Genomic DNA, 13,822 nt, shown 5'->3' with positions numbered 1-13,822 from the left:
GCACAGACTTTTGCCCTTAATCTCACATTTAATGTGAGGTTGGATTAAGTTTTGAATTCAATTCTGCAGGATTCCAAGATGCTGCTGCCTTCAGAGAATCTATAAAAGCATTGTTTAATATTTATTCAGTGCTTGCTTTGTTCCAGGTCAGATGCTAAACACTTTACATGCGTTACCACATTCCGTTTTCATAAAATCCATTTGAATATTATTATCATCATCCCTCTTTTCCAGATGAGAAGACCCAAGCATGCATGGCTAAATAAATTATCCTAAGTCACAAGTCTAGTGAGAGGAGGAGCCTGGATTTCAATCCAGACTAATATTCCGAAGACTTCATTATCATCTATTGTTATTAACTATGACTTCACTATTAACTACTATTACAACTAAGTAAGGGGTAGAATTCAACTCCTACTTGCTTACTACCTCTGTGATATTAGGCAATTCGTTTAAACTCTCTAAGCTTCAGTTTTCTCATCTGTAAAACTGATAATGATAATAATAGTACTTACCTTGTGGCATTGTTGCAAGTTAATATTTGTAAAATGCTTAGAACAGAGTTTGGATGCATATTAAGTACTGATGTTTTGTTTAATAACTAACAGTTAAGAAGTTGTACTTTCTGATGACTGATGAACTTTTATTAACAATTACACACAGATTTTCTGTAATTTTCAGATGACTGTTATGCTTCAAACTAGACTGTAAACAAAATGACTACTTTCCACTGATGGGAAATGTATGTAGATAATGTTTAAGCATAATCACTAACCACTAAATTGTAAAGTCTTGAGCCCTTTACAATTTCTTCTGGTGAAAACGGTCAATTATCTCCATTCATCCATACCTTCCTTCTTTTACTCATTTAACAAACCTTCTCATGCCAGTACTTTGCTGAGTCCTGGGGACACAAGGTGAATAAACGGAGAAGCGTCCAATCTAGAGCTGACGATATTCTCTGGTTTAGCACATAAGGGAGTGTGAGAAAGTCATAGGTTCCATTATTAGATCTGTTTAACAAGTATTTATTGGGCGTCCATTAAATGCCAGGCACTGTGGTAGGCACTGGGACTGTCTAGGTAAATAAAGATTTCCGTTGTTAAGGAGCGCCGAGTGGGGAAGACATGCTAAATCGATAATTCCCCTTCAATTTACTTAATTACATAAGTGAACTGGTTAGGGGAACATGGAGGAGAAGCACTTATGCCCATTGGAGGGGCTAGTGGGATGAGGCAAGTTTTGACATTTAAATAAATTGTTGGCTAGAAGTCAAGAAAAGCAGAAATTAAACTACATACCAATATGGAGATGGAGTACCCAGAAAGCAGAGACACCATGAACCAGTGTGGCACAGTGGTCAACTGCAACTTTCTGGGTAATGCTAGCATCTAAAGCGTAAGGTAGGGAGAGGGGGGAGTCAGGCTGGAGAAGTAGGCAAAGCTAAAAGGTTAAAAGTGTGTAAAATCAACTGATGAGCCCAAATGCTAATAAACCACAACAATGGTAGCTGCATAAAGAGACTTCTTAGACTTCTTTTCACTAAAATCCAAATGAAAGGAGCGCTGTTTTCCTATCAAGATTCTTGGAACCAGGGAAATGATAAATGCTTAAAAGTAATATTTTGGTCTTAACCAAAAGGTAAAGGGTACCATTCTTACCATGCCACAGTGAAGAGCCTACTTCCCTACCTCTCATCCCCAGCAGGCCAAATATAGGGATTGACTCTGAGGTCTTCACTGATATGTAGACTGAAAACATGTCTAATCCATGGCTTGAAATGACCTACCAGCATATCCTTCTGCAATCTAAAAGTTTCTTTTTCCTGGATTTAGGAACTCAGTCTAGGGCAAATTGCACTCTTCGGGTGGCACCCTGGAAAGCTGGTCATTGTGGAATTTTAGCAAGGAATTTAGGAATCTCCAGAATTGATTTTTTTTTTTTTTTCATCTTTGCTGCTACTGCAGACGCAGGACAACTCAAGAGCTTTCTGTCTCCAGGTGGGTGGCGATTTGATTCCTCATCAAGCCAACAATGACCACCCCCTTGCAATCTTTATGCAATGCACAGTATCCTCTGCCTGCAGAGAGGCTTGCTCCCTTGATGGAGAAAATACAGAATAACTGGACGCCAGGAAACAGGCACAGCTTTCTGGGTCAGAAGTTGGCTGGGGAAGGGCCCTGACTGCCAAGTAACTTGCAATGATGTCAGAGCCCAGCACAACCAGAAAACACCAACTAGTCAGCCAACAAAAGACCTAATAACAGGAAAAAAATCACAGAGCTGTGTTGCCAAAGCTGTTCTTTCCGCCCCCTACTCTTTTCTTCTAATTGGAAGAACAGCAGGAAAGAGTCTATATTTTCAAAGACTCCTCATCCTTCTCTTCCCTTCTTTCCTTGGGTTACACAGTGTTAACTAGGGAGGAAACAGTTCTCCGGATGAATCCCGCAGCAGTTGCTGGGGGTGTCTTTTTTGAGTTCCTTTTCAAGGCTGTCCTTGGAAGTTTCAGAAACAACGAGGACCAGGGTATTTTTCCTAAATGTAAACATGTAACTGTGTTTGGGAGAAAGCAGGAACCATTGAGGAAAGGAAGTCCTTTCTGGGCCCCTCTCTTCTCTGTTTCACGGTAATTAACCATACTCAAATGAAAATTAAAAGTTTGGCGGAAAAAGCTCTCTTTCTTTTTCTTTAAACGGGCATCATGGTTCATTCTAGCCATTTAGAGCCCTCAGTGATCCATAATTCAACTGGAAATTAATAAAACACAGCCCGTTCTTGGAAATGAAGTTTGAATTAAAATCCTCTTGTTTTGGAATATGTGACTTTTTTTCCCCTTTCATTTGTGACAGTCAATTTTAAATGATGCCACTTCAAGGACATTTTCATTTCTCCCACAACATATTACACGAAACACTTGCCTGTAAAACCGGCTCATTAGCCTGCAAAATTATACTGTACAGAATGGCTTTCATTCAAAGTAGAAATGGGATTTTTAGTAGGCAATTTCTGTATTTTATAAAGATAAAGCAATGTTTGATTGCTTCTTCCCAGCTGTTTTGCTTAGTGGTTATAAAGAGAAATGGAGTGGGGGGAGGTAATGTGGGGGCGGGTTTGTAAAGATGTGCTTAAAAAATAAATCTTACACTAGAAAACTAAGGCAGAACTTCACGGAACAACTGCGTCCGCAGCTCTCCTGGGCTGCAGTGATTTGTCCTCTGGGTGTCTGGAGGAAAGCTCTGAAAGAAGTGAGCGAGAGGAAAAAAGAGGGAAAGAGGGAGGGAATCGAAAAGGTTGCTTCGCAGGCTGCAGCACCCACCGCGAGCTGGATGACTGAGACACTGGGAGTTGCTGGAAGGAGCAGCTCCTCAGAGGTGGGGAGAGGGAGGGTGCGCAGCAGAGCGCCGGAGAGGAGGGACGCGGAGGCCACCGAGGGGTCAGCAGAGCCGCGGCGCCAGGGTGGGGGCCTCCAGGCGGCGCTGGCCACGGCTCACCCGCGAGGGCGAGCGCGCCCGGCCGGCCGCGCCTCCTGCTGTCCGTACCCGGGGGTGGGACCCGCGCCGGGAGCTGCCTAGTGCGTGGAGGGAGCCAGGCTCCGGCTCGCCCGATGGATTGACTTGGAGATGGATCGAATTACACCATTTGCCGTGCATCGGTTTGTTTTGCTCCTGCTCTGTCCGGCGGCGGCGGCGGCTGCTGCTGCTGCTGCTGCTGCTGTAAGAGGTGGTGGCGAGTTTCAGGATTCTATCAAGAAAGGCAAGACCTAAGGAGACAGAGGGATATCTATTTTACAATATTTTCTTTATTTTCTTTCTTCCTTGCGCGTGGCAAGCTTTTTTTTTTTCTTTCTTTCTTTCTTTTTTCTTACCAGCCTCCCCCCAATGAGGTAAGACCGTTTTCAACAATTTGCTAATGCTCTTGTGGCGCCCGGTGGGGGTCGGAACCTGAGATCCCGTATCGGGTGGGTGGGGGTGGGTGTGTGTGTGTGTGTGGCCAGTGGACGGTTGATTTCTTTTCCAAGCTGCTCTCTGCCTGCCGTGTAAGGGACGCGCGAAGGGCTACAGAGGTTTGGCGGACGCGTCAAAACTGGCAAAGCTGGCGGCTTAGGGGGAGGGGCAAGTGGACTTGGAGGCCCTCCTCCACTGTGCACCCCCTTGGAAAAAAAAGCGGAGGGGGCACCAAGTAAAAGTTTCTTGCCAGGCAGAGCCAGCTCGGCGTCCCCCACACATAGTTGGGGGGAGCAGGGGTTGCTTCGGTGCCGGGCACGGCGTCTCGAGCCAGCCGGAGAGAGCTGAGCCAAGGCCGAAGGAGCCGCCTGCGGGCTTAGCCGCCCCCTCCCGCCGGTTGGCCCCGGAGCGGACGCTGGGACGGCCGGGGTCTGGCAGCTCCGGCCCCGGCTAGGAGCGGGCGGGCGGGCGAGCATTATTCGCCTGCGTCCTGGAGAAGGGGCGCAGCGCTGCAGCTGAGGCCGGAGCAGCCCCTCGCGGACGCAGGATACCTGTCAGTGAGCCCCGGGATTGCACGGCCCCCGGGTAGTGCTTGCCGGCAAGGGGCAGGGACTCGGGTGACTTGGCCACCCCCATCCCCGGCCCCCCAGGCACCAGCTCCGGCCCGGAGGGCGGCCACTTCCCACCGTCCCTCTCCCCCTGCTGGCAGAGCGCGCTGCGGGCGGACTCCCGGGCCCGGAGCTGCCCACCGCCCACCCCACCTCCCACCCGGCGCCCGGTGTCTCCTCCCGGCCGCTCTCCCCAGCAACTTTCCGTGCTTTGTTCCCCGGCTGGAAATGCTTTACGGAAGCGTCTTGGACAGGGTCTCCGCCAGGCGGCAAGAGCTTGGTTCTGAGATGTGTTACGCTCTCATCTCCCCATCAATTATGGATGGAAACAAATAAGGAAGAGTCAATTTTGCATGAGCCCCTTCTCCGGCTGCAAGAGGCGTCCTGCAGCCGGGAGGGAGCCGCCGCTCGCGCCGGCAGCCGCTGGCGGGGGCTTGGTGAGGAGGAAGGTAGGGAAACTTTTATTTCCCGTCTTGACAGCGGCGGTGTTTTTCCCTGGTCTGCAGAAACTGACACAGCAGCCGCCTTTCTTGGGTAATTTAGGAAGGCTTGAAGCTTTCTCTGTCATGTGTAATTCTTGAATTGAAATGAAAGGTCATAAAGGACTTGAAAGTGTGGACGAGAATTGGGTTTGAAAAATTTGTGTTGCATCCACTCTTGGGACCACTGCTGTCAGGTGATTGTTTAAATCCTGAACTTGTTAAAAGGCGAAATGTCAGGGAGCTGGCGGGTCTGGGGGTGTGGAGGGGGATTGAAGTCCCGGTATGAATCGCAGCGTTTGAGGAACTTAGGGCAGTACTCCCTGTTCTGGGGTGACCAGTCGGTAACTGATATTCCAGCATCCTGAGCCCTCAGCGCCGTCAGCTGGGTGATCTTACACGGAAGGCACAGCACATCGTTACTATAGATATATAGACTTCGTCAACAGTCATTGGACCTTCTGTCTGCCACTACAGCGGGGACTTTCCTTTAAAAATAACTGTGGTGTTTCCTGTTACTTGGGGTGAAAGGGCAATGAGTAGGACGATTTTTCCCCAAAACTTCTGGCCATTAAGAATTTTAAGTCTGTAGTAAAAATTATGGGTGCCTTTTAAGGTTGCCCTTCCCCCTACTTGATATTTGGAACCATTAAGTGAATTCTTTTGTTTATTCCAAAGCTGAAGTCCCAGGGAAAGGTCTAACATTTTTCTAAACTGGTTTGATCTCTGTCCCTTAGAATCGGAAAAATTCTTGTTTGAAGAACATTTTCAAGGTTTCTTCCTTGTAGTATTAAGAAATCTCATCTCAGACCGCTGGAGGGAAGGATTTTACTATCCTTTGGTGGCTTAAAACAATAGGTTTTGATACTGGTTTACTCATGCTGTTAAAAAAATAAATCCCCTTACTCTCTTAGGTGTCTAACTCAGGAAATTAAGTTGTGTGTAGTCATGTTTAATGTAGTGAGTGACAGGCATATTCTGTCAAGCTGGCAGATATTACACAAACATTTACTCTGGCTTAGATAAATAGAAATTGCCAGATAAGCCCTGATATTTGGGTCTATATTACCATGAACCTAAACATCTAGAGATAAATAAACCATAGCTCAGTCATAGCTGAGTTTTTGTTTTTTATAGTTACTGTCTGTGCTTTGTTTGGTTTAGGTCTCTAGAATGTACTTCCAGAAAGACAGTTAAATAGGTAACCCTAAGGCTTCCAAAATGTGTTGTTGAGCAGACTATTTTCTTCCATTGGCACATTTTGTTAGATTAACAACCAGCAACGATTTCTTACTGCATCCTACAGAATATTCCTACCTGGCCTTATTTCTAGTGGGACTGCATCCTACAGAATATTCCTACCTGGCCTTATTTCTAGTGGGGATGCTATATCGATAACCTTTTTTTTTTTTTTTTTTGGAACATTTCTGTGATTCAGGAGAGTATGCCAGAAATATTGTGACTTCTTCATCACCGACAGCTGGTTAACTTGAGTTTGATTTAGATTTGTGGGCATTCTGCCCTCTTCCTCTTCTTTCTCTCTTTTTTTCTTTTGGTGCCCTTTAATAGCACCATCTGGTCATGTCTCCCCTGGTTTGATGGGTTGATGGATTTGAAAGATGGCTGTGATGTAAATCCGTTAGTCCTTAGAGTGAGGGCAAGTTAGAAATCCAGAAGACTTCAGTTCTCTTGCTTGCTGCATGCACAGAAAGGCTCTGTCCAGTAACTGTGATTGGGGTAAGCAGGCCCCTACATCAATGTCGGGGTTTCTATTGCTTGAAAGGCCCCAAGCAAGTAAACAGGAATCAGAACCTTGATTCACAAAGATGGCCATAATTGCTAAAGACTTACTGAAACTGGAGAAGTTCTTCACTTCTTGCTGCTCCATCATAATAAACCTTGGTAATTAGCTTAGTCATTGTTCTTGCATGTGAGTTTCACTAAGATACAAAGAGTGAAAAATGCATCTGAAATAGGGTCATTTTTCACCCTTTTGATGCATTTTATGCAGAATGAAGAGCCTGGCTGAATGCTGAACTCTTCGTAGTGTAACCATAGGAGGTGAACTCTTTCCTTGGCATATTGCAAGATAAAATACTGTCTTTTATTTTAATTAATAGACTTCAAGCCTGCATATTCTAGATGCCTTTCTAAAGGAAGCAAGAAGCAGTTGGGGTATGCCAACCAGGCAGTATTTATTGAATATTTATCATTTGCAAGGAGCTGTACTAGCCAGTGTTCCAACACCAGGTGAGCTAGATATGTTTCTCTTGTATTTTCAATTGAGCAAAAACAAAAAGAAATAAAGGATGGGAAAACAGACCTTTTGAGAAGAAATGTAGATATGCTCCTTTCTTTAGAAGTGTAGTATTTTATCCTAGAGATTTTAAAGCAAGATTACCCATATCAGATACTTGCAGTGGTGCAGCCTACCTGCCTTTAACACTAGTGAATGATTCAATGTACTGTTAGTGTAATTCATGCATTGAATCTGTCCTTAGAGTGAGAGATCTCACTTTCTGTGGCTCATGTGAGTGGAGACTTAGTGTTAATATCTGTCAAAGCTAGTGTCTTAGGTTGCCGCTGATTCTGTGAACAGCTGCCAACTTCCAATTGGGAAAAAAAAAAAAGTGTTCTGATTTATTCCCATGACACACGGAGAGAATAAAAATCACATAACTATTTTAAACATACCATAACACTTTCTAGTTGAGGTGGCTATTGTCGGGCGGAGTTTTCCTCCTCACACCCTGACAACACTGGCAGTGCCACTGACAATTGAAGCTGCTTGCATTTCTCCCAACAGGAAAACTCCTAGACGTTCTTACTTTGAAAAACAACCATTTATGTAACCAAGGGCGATCAAATCAGTGGTCCACACAGATACCACATGAGGTGTACTTATTTCTCAAACTTTCCTTTTCTATTAAGCTTTTGTTAACTCACCCAGATTAGCATTTTAACAACCCTGAAGTGAACTTCTGCCATTCTCTCTACTTGGACACAGTATGTAGATCATCCATCATCCTGTCCTTGGCTACAACAGGCTGCTGGCTCCATCACCATTTGGAGCTACATGGAATCCATCCGACTGTGAACAGCACAGCTGGCTACAGCAATTTTTTCTTCCACACCACTGGCAGTATTGTCTGGCTGTGGTAACTAAAGTTAACACCCAGAACGGGAAGTTTCCATTGTTTAGCAACCTGTCCCAGGCCCCTCATCCAGTTCTGGGGTTGCACCTGCTGAAAGGCCCTGCCACCTTGCAATCGCGTGTTCCATTTAAAAGGAGGCTTGCCCCAACCTTACACCACCACAGAAAGATTCTTGAGGCTTGTAAGATCAAACCACCAGAATCACAGAATTAGAAGGAGCCATTCAGCCACCACTCATCTTACACCTTCAGAACTTAAGTCTACTTGAAAAGGGGAAGAAAGGAATGAAGTAGCCTTCAGCCTGTGATCCCAAATGACTGAAGACAGAAAAAGACCTACCTAGTTTCTTGGTGAACTGAACATGTTATTGCTATATCCCTTTTCACAAAGAACATGCGATGTACCTAAATATGGGGCCCGTGTCTACTAGTGCCCAATACTTTCTGTCGCCTTTTTTTTGTTTTGTTTTCTTCTTTTTACTCAATAAGATATCTGTTATAGTGGCCATTGCTTGTTAAAGCAAGAATAACATGAATTAGCTGGCTACATCTGTAGGTTCTGTTGCCAAACTTTTTTGTTTGGATGTTTAAACTTCCATAATTAGGAATCTAGTTTTTGGAGATTGATGTGTCAAGGGGAGACTGCCTCATGTTGGGTGTGAGTTAGCATGTAGTCTTCTCTCCATAACATTTACTAGTGAAATCAGCCACAAAACATCTGAAGGATGATGGTGATGATGATGGAAGCTGAGGAAGAAGAGGAGAAAGCAGCAACAATACTAAACACTTGATGTTAGCTTACTAAATTCTAGGCACCATCCTAAGATCTTTATATTGATTATATCATATAACCCTCAGACAGCTCTGTAAGGTGAATTATGTTATTATCGCTGCTTTATTGGGAAACAAAGTGAGGTACTGAGAAGCTGTCATTTTCCTGAGGTTACACAATGGAAAGGTGGTAGGGGCAGGATTTGAACTCAGGCTTCCCGACATCTCAGCCCACTTTTTCACCACTGCGCCACATTGCTTCCAAGAACACAAACCATCCTGCAATTTTCTGACTTCCTAATATTTCTGACATTTGTTTTCAATGAAAAGTCATGATTTGGGGGAAGATTGCATACTGAGTGAAATGATATGTACACTGTGGATATGCTCTTGAAGCACCATCTTTTTTCTAATCTAAATCATATTGTTATACTTTTTAATTTTTTATTCCGATTGGCCATATAATTATTATACACCCTTCTTTTCAAGCATCCTAGAATGGTATCTTCTCCCACCATTTTTCTCCATGTTAGGTTTTCCTGTCCAAGATTACAGTGGCATAGGACAAATGGCAATATTCATCACTCTCCACCAAAAAGTGCTTCTGCGTCCGGGTGCGATTGACATTCATTTCCCTGATCTTGGCAGGTGAAGATCCATGATGTATCTTTGTCCCATTTCCCGGGAGTATTTATGGGCCCCATCAGCAAAGACAGTGAGAGCTGCAGCTGTTCAAGCATTAGTGACACCAGTATGGAAAGTGTATTACTGAAGTTAAAGTCTCTATTAGATTGTACTATACATTTTTCTTAGTTATGATGGAGGGAAAATCTTTCAATCTATGTGAGTAATCACATACATTGTTGAGAAATTCTCTCTCATGCATCAGCATTATTTTTTGTTCTTTTTAATTCAGGATCTCTATGAGAGGAAACAAAGGGAAATACGCATGACCACTACACATAATACTGAAATGTAAGGTTCTCATCATATATTTACAGGAAGGAATATGGGTTTTTAAAGCCCAATATGTTGGTACATATATAATAAGGCCTCAGGAAGATCTGCAATTACTTAGCCTATTATTGGAGTCTGTACTTAAAAATAACGTCAGGAGATTCTACTCAGCTGAGGAACTGGCACATAAGAACCAGAGCAGACGAAGCTCTTTGAGAAAATAACACTTCCACTCCCCAGGAGCAGGCTGTCAGGAAAGCAGGGACTGAGATTCCCTCTCCATTGGCCTACGCCTCACTTGTTATTATAAGGGTCTTTGCAAGCTTTGTTTTGGTCTGCAGAGTTGTCTTTATTTATCAGTAAGTCCTCAAGCCTCCTCTGGGTAATTGGTGGATCAAATAAAGATGTTTTTAAAAGCTACAGAGGGAGAAGAGGAGGCAGAAGAAGGAATAAAGAATGTTGCAGTTGTTCTTGCCATTGCTGGCACTAACATTTGTTCATTCGGCTAACTTTTACCCTGGGTCTACTCTGTACAAGTGGGTACAGAGCAGGAGAGGGCTCAAAGAGGAGCATCACACAATTCCCGAGGTCAGGGATCTCACTGAGTGCTGTAGGAAAAACAAGGTGTACGAATAGCTGAAATGCTGTGTGTTTTAAGTCCCAGAAAAGATATACACAGACTTAGGGAAATTGAGAAGAGTGAGAGGTTATTTCTGGTGAGGGTGGTCAGGGGAGGCTCTGTGGAGTCACTGATATTTGAGCTGGTTCTTGAACTAGGTAGGATTTGGACAGGTGGACAGTGAAGGGTGGTGGGGGAGGTGTTGAGAGGGAGGGAATTCCTGGCATACAGAACAGCTTAGGCAAAAGCTCAGGGGTGACAGCGGGGGTGAGGGTCTAGATCAGTTGTCCGTATTTACACCCTTACCTACGACAGACTTACAATTCAGGTGTGAAGAGGCAGTTTGCCATGCAATCCACAAATATTTATTGAGCATCTCTGGTCTGCTATACTTAGCCATTCAGCAGATGGCCCTACGGCTTAAGCCATCAGAATGAATAGGATCAATTCACTAGATTGCTCCGTGATCAGGACTAAAACCCGCACATCAGCTGCCAACTGGTTCAGTGATACACATGAAAGTTGCAAGGAATAAGATGATTTGCCTCAAATTACCCACCATCGAGTTCCTCTCATAGAGTTGTTTAGCAGAACCAAACTGGAAGGCTGTGGCTTCATTGGCTTCATCTTTTTTCTTAAACTTGAAAAGGTTCTAGACATAGATTCTATAATAAAGAATATGTTGCATATGTATATGAGGATTTTTGGAGGGGAGATAAGGGAATGTGAAGATAGGAAGTGGAACAGAGGACAGACACATACTGAAACCATGCTCATATGAGTTGGACTCTAGTTGCTGCTTAGACTGCAGGTTCTTTGAGGCTATATTGCGCGCTCATCACTGTAAGTTAGCAGAGGGAGTGACATGTAATAGATATGCAGCAAGTATTTTAATAAATGCACTAATTGAGTTTAACTTTTCATTACATTGCAGATATAGCTTATCATGGCTGATAAACTGAAAGGAATGAGGTTGGAGCTATGACAGCCTTTTCCTAATAGAGAAAGGGGAAATGACTTGGAACGTTTTTAATACTTTCTTTTGGAAAATTTCATTTTAGGGTTCCCAGGGGGAAATCATACCTCTTTCAGGGCCTGAGTCTTCCAGATAAACTCGTCTGCCACTAATCATCCCCAATCCCCCACTTTCCCACCTCCCTCACCTCCCTTTGTCCTGCCATACTCAACCCCCTCACCCAAGGTAACCTGTTTGGACATTAGAGTTTCCAAGCCATCATTAACCCTTTGATTAACATGAAGTATAATCAATCCATGGTTAAGTTTAATAGTGGAGGTAATAAGCTTCATGAGAGGAAAGACCAGAAGTTCTGTGTAGTATAAGTATGCTTATTAAAACACATAATAAAGGAAAAATAGAATGAAAACAGTTACATTAGGGAATGATCAAGTCAATTGTTTTGCCAAGAATTGCTCCAGTGGTTCAATTTTCCATGGTATATTTAAGTCTGTTACAAGTTAATCGTTATGTGACAGACAGTCTTAGAGACGAATCTTAAGTCTGTAGAATCACTGCCAATTAAAGATCAATCAGAAATTATAAAATAGGTCAGTAGGGAAAAAGGATTAAGCATATACAAATTCAGTATTGGGAACTTTTCAGGAATATTCAAGTGACATAAAGCAGAGAACCTGTTTAGTTTAGTAATTGGTCTGGCTCCCACCCAATTGCTTGTCGAAGTGAAGGGCAGCCTGCCTCCCCCTGCGCAGAGCACACTTGCCTACAGACAGGATCTAAAATAAACTGGCCTGGTTCAACTAGACTAATAATAACAGCTAGCACTTACTGTGTGCTTACCATGTGCTGTGGCACAGTGCCTAGCACTTCAAATATGTTATCTAATTTAATCCTCTCTCTACCTCTGGGAGTATAGGACTAATGGCTAACCAAGAGCCAACATATATTGAGTGCTTGTTATGTGCCTGATACACTTTTAAGAACATGTAATAAACTGTTTGATCAGCATTCTTTGACATGAGTAATATTATTATGAATATTCTCATTTTGTAGAGGAGGAAACTGAGTCATGGGTGATAAAGTCATTTTCCTAGGGTCAAACAGCTAGTGACTAGTGGAACCAGGGAACTTGGACTAATGATAAGCAGTGTGAGTAAGAACATTAGAGTCTGCTTGTTGTAGGGTGTGAGTCTTGGAGTGTGACTCATAAGCTGTGTGATCTTGAACAAATTACATCACCTCTCTGAGACCCATTTTCACCTTATAAAAGGTGGATGATGATGGTAGTACCCACCTCCTAGGGGTATTGTGAGACACAGATGAATTAATATTTGAACAGCACTTATAATAGTGCTTGGCATGTAGTGAGTGCTATAAATATATCAGTGTCTGTTAAATAAAAATAAATGCAGGCTGGCTTCAGAGCCTATGCTTTTAGCCCTTGTACTGTGCTATCTTTTCACATGTGATTTTATCCTATCTCTTTAACTAATATATGTACCTTGAGGCCAGTTCCACAACAGCTACCCTGCACTCCCACTCGGTATACTTGCCACATATTCAGCCAAACTGGAAAGGGGAATTTGGAAGGAGAGGTTCAGTGGACTGGAGATTTTACTCTAGACCTTGGCACCTTTTTGAAGATCCCTAACCCCGAGGTCAGCTGTTTCAGAATTGTGACAAAAGCCTGGCTTCCGCTATCGGTTCTGTTGAAGGACAAAACATCGATAATTAGCACATGTTCTATGCTGGTGGCCCCAGGGCTGTTAAAAATGTGAATAATGTCATAAAAATTTAAGCACACTCCTGACCATCTCTGTCATCACCCACATCTTCGATCTCTACCAGTGGTCTTCAAACTTTAAATTTCATCACAATCATATAGGGTTAAAATGCAGATTCCCAGAGCCCCAACACCAGTGGGTCTGTTTTGCTGCATGTGGAATGAAGCCCAGTAGTCTGCATTTTTCAGGAACACTTCAGGTAACTTGTGCCCATTGTCCCTTCAGCACATTTTGAGAAATGGTGCTTTAGTTTAGTCAGAGCTCCTCAGACATCAGTGTGTCTACAGATTGCCTGGCATCTTGCTAAAATGCACATTCCCATCCAAGCAAAGTGCTAGACCTCAGGGTTACTGTTGGCAGGCCACTCAGTAGTAGATCTAAGACCTCTTGCCTACGGTGCGAGGAGAATGATTATGAGCCAAAGACATCCCAGCTAGCTCATGAAAGACTAAAGAAAGTAATAAAATCTACTCAGAGCTAAAGTGGCTTCCCCCCCCCCCACCCTCCCAGTTTGCAAAAGATCTTTACAG

At 43.6% G+C, this 13,822-nt stretch overlaps 1 protein-coding gene across 15 annotated transcripts in view; it reads left to right on the top strand.

Annotated features, from left to right (window-relative positions):
* The first annotated feature begins 3,414 nt into the window (after positions 1 to 3,414).
* SEMA6D (semaphorin 6D) overlaps positions 3,415 to 13,822 on the top strand; it is a 58,522-nt gene continuing 48,114 nt past the window's right edge. For 5 of the 15 annotated variants that reach the window (XM_017872801.1, XM_017872798.1, XM_017872807.1 and 2 more), the window contains exon 1: positions 3,417 to 3,883. The gene's annotated coding sequence lies outside the window, so the exon portion shown is untranslated. Of the gene's footprint in view, positions 3,884 to 4,184; positions 5,002 to 13,822 lie in introns of those variants that run through there. The other 10 variants (XM_017872810.1, XM_017872803.1, XM_017872806.1 and 7 more) reach the window with 5 other exon arrangements.

Source organism: Rhinopithecus bieti, unplaced genomic scaffold (assembly GCF_001698545.2).
Source record: "Rhinopithecus bieti isolate Rb0 unplaced genomic scaffold, ASM169854v2 scaffold_6945, whole genome shotgun sequence".
NCBI classification, from domain to species: domain Eukaryota; kingdom Metazoa; phylum Chordata; class Mammalia; order Primates; family Cercopithecidae; genus Rhinopithecus; species Rhinopithecus bieti.
Note: the sequence above shows the minus strand (reverse complement) of the source record. Positions and strands in the feature narration are given on the sequence as shown.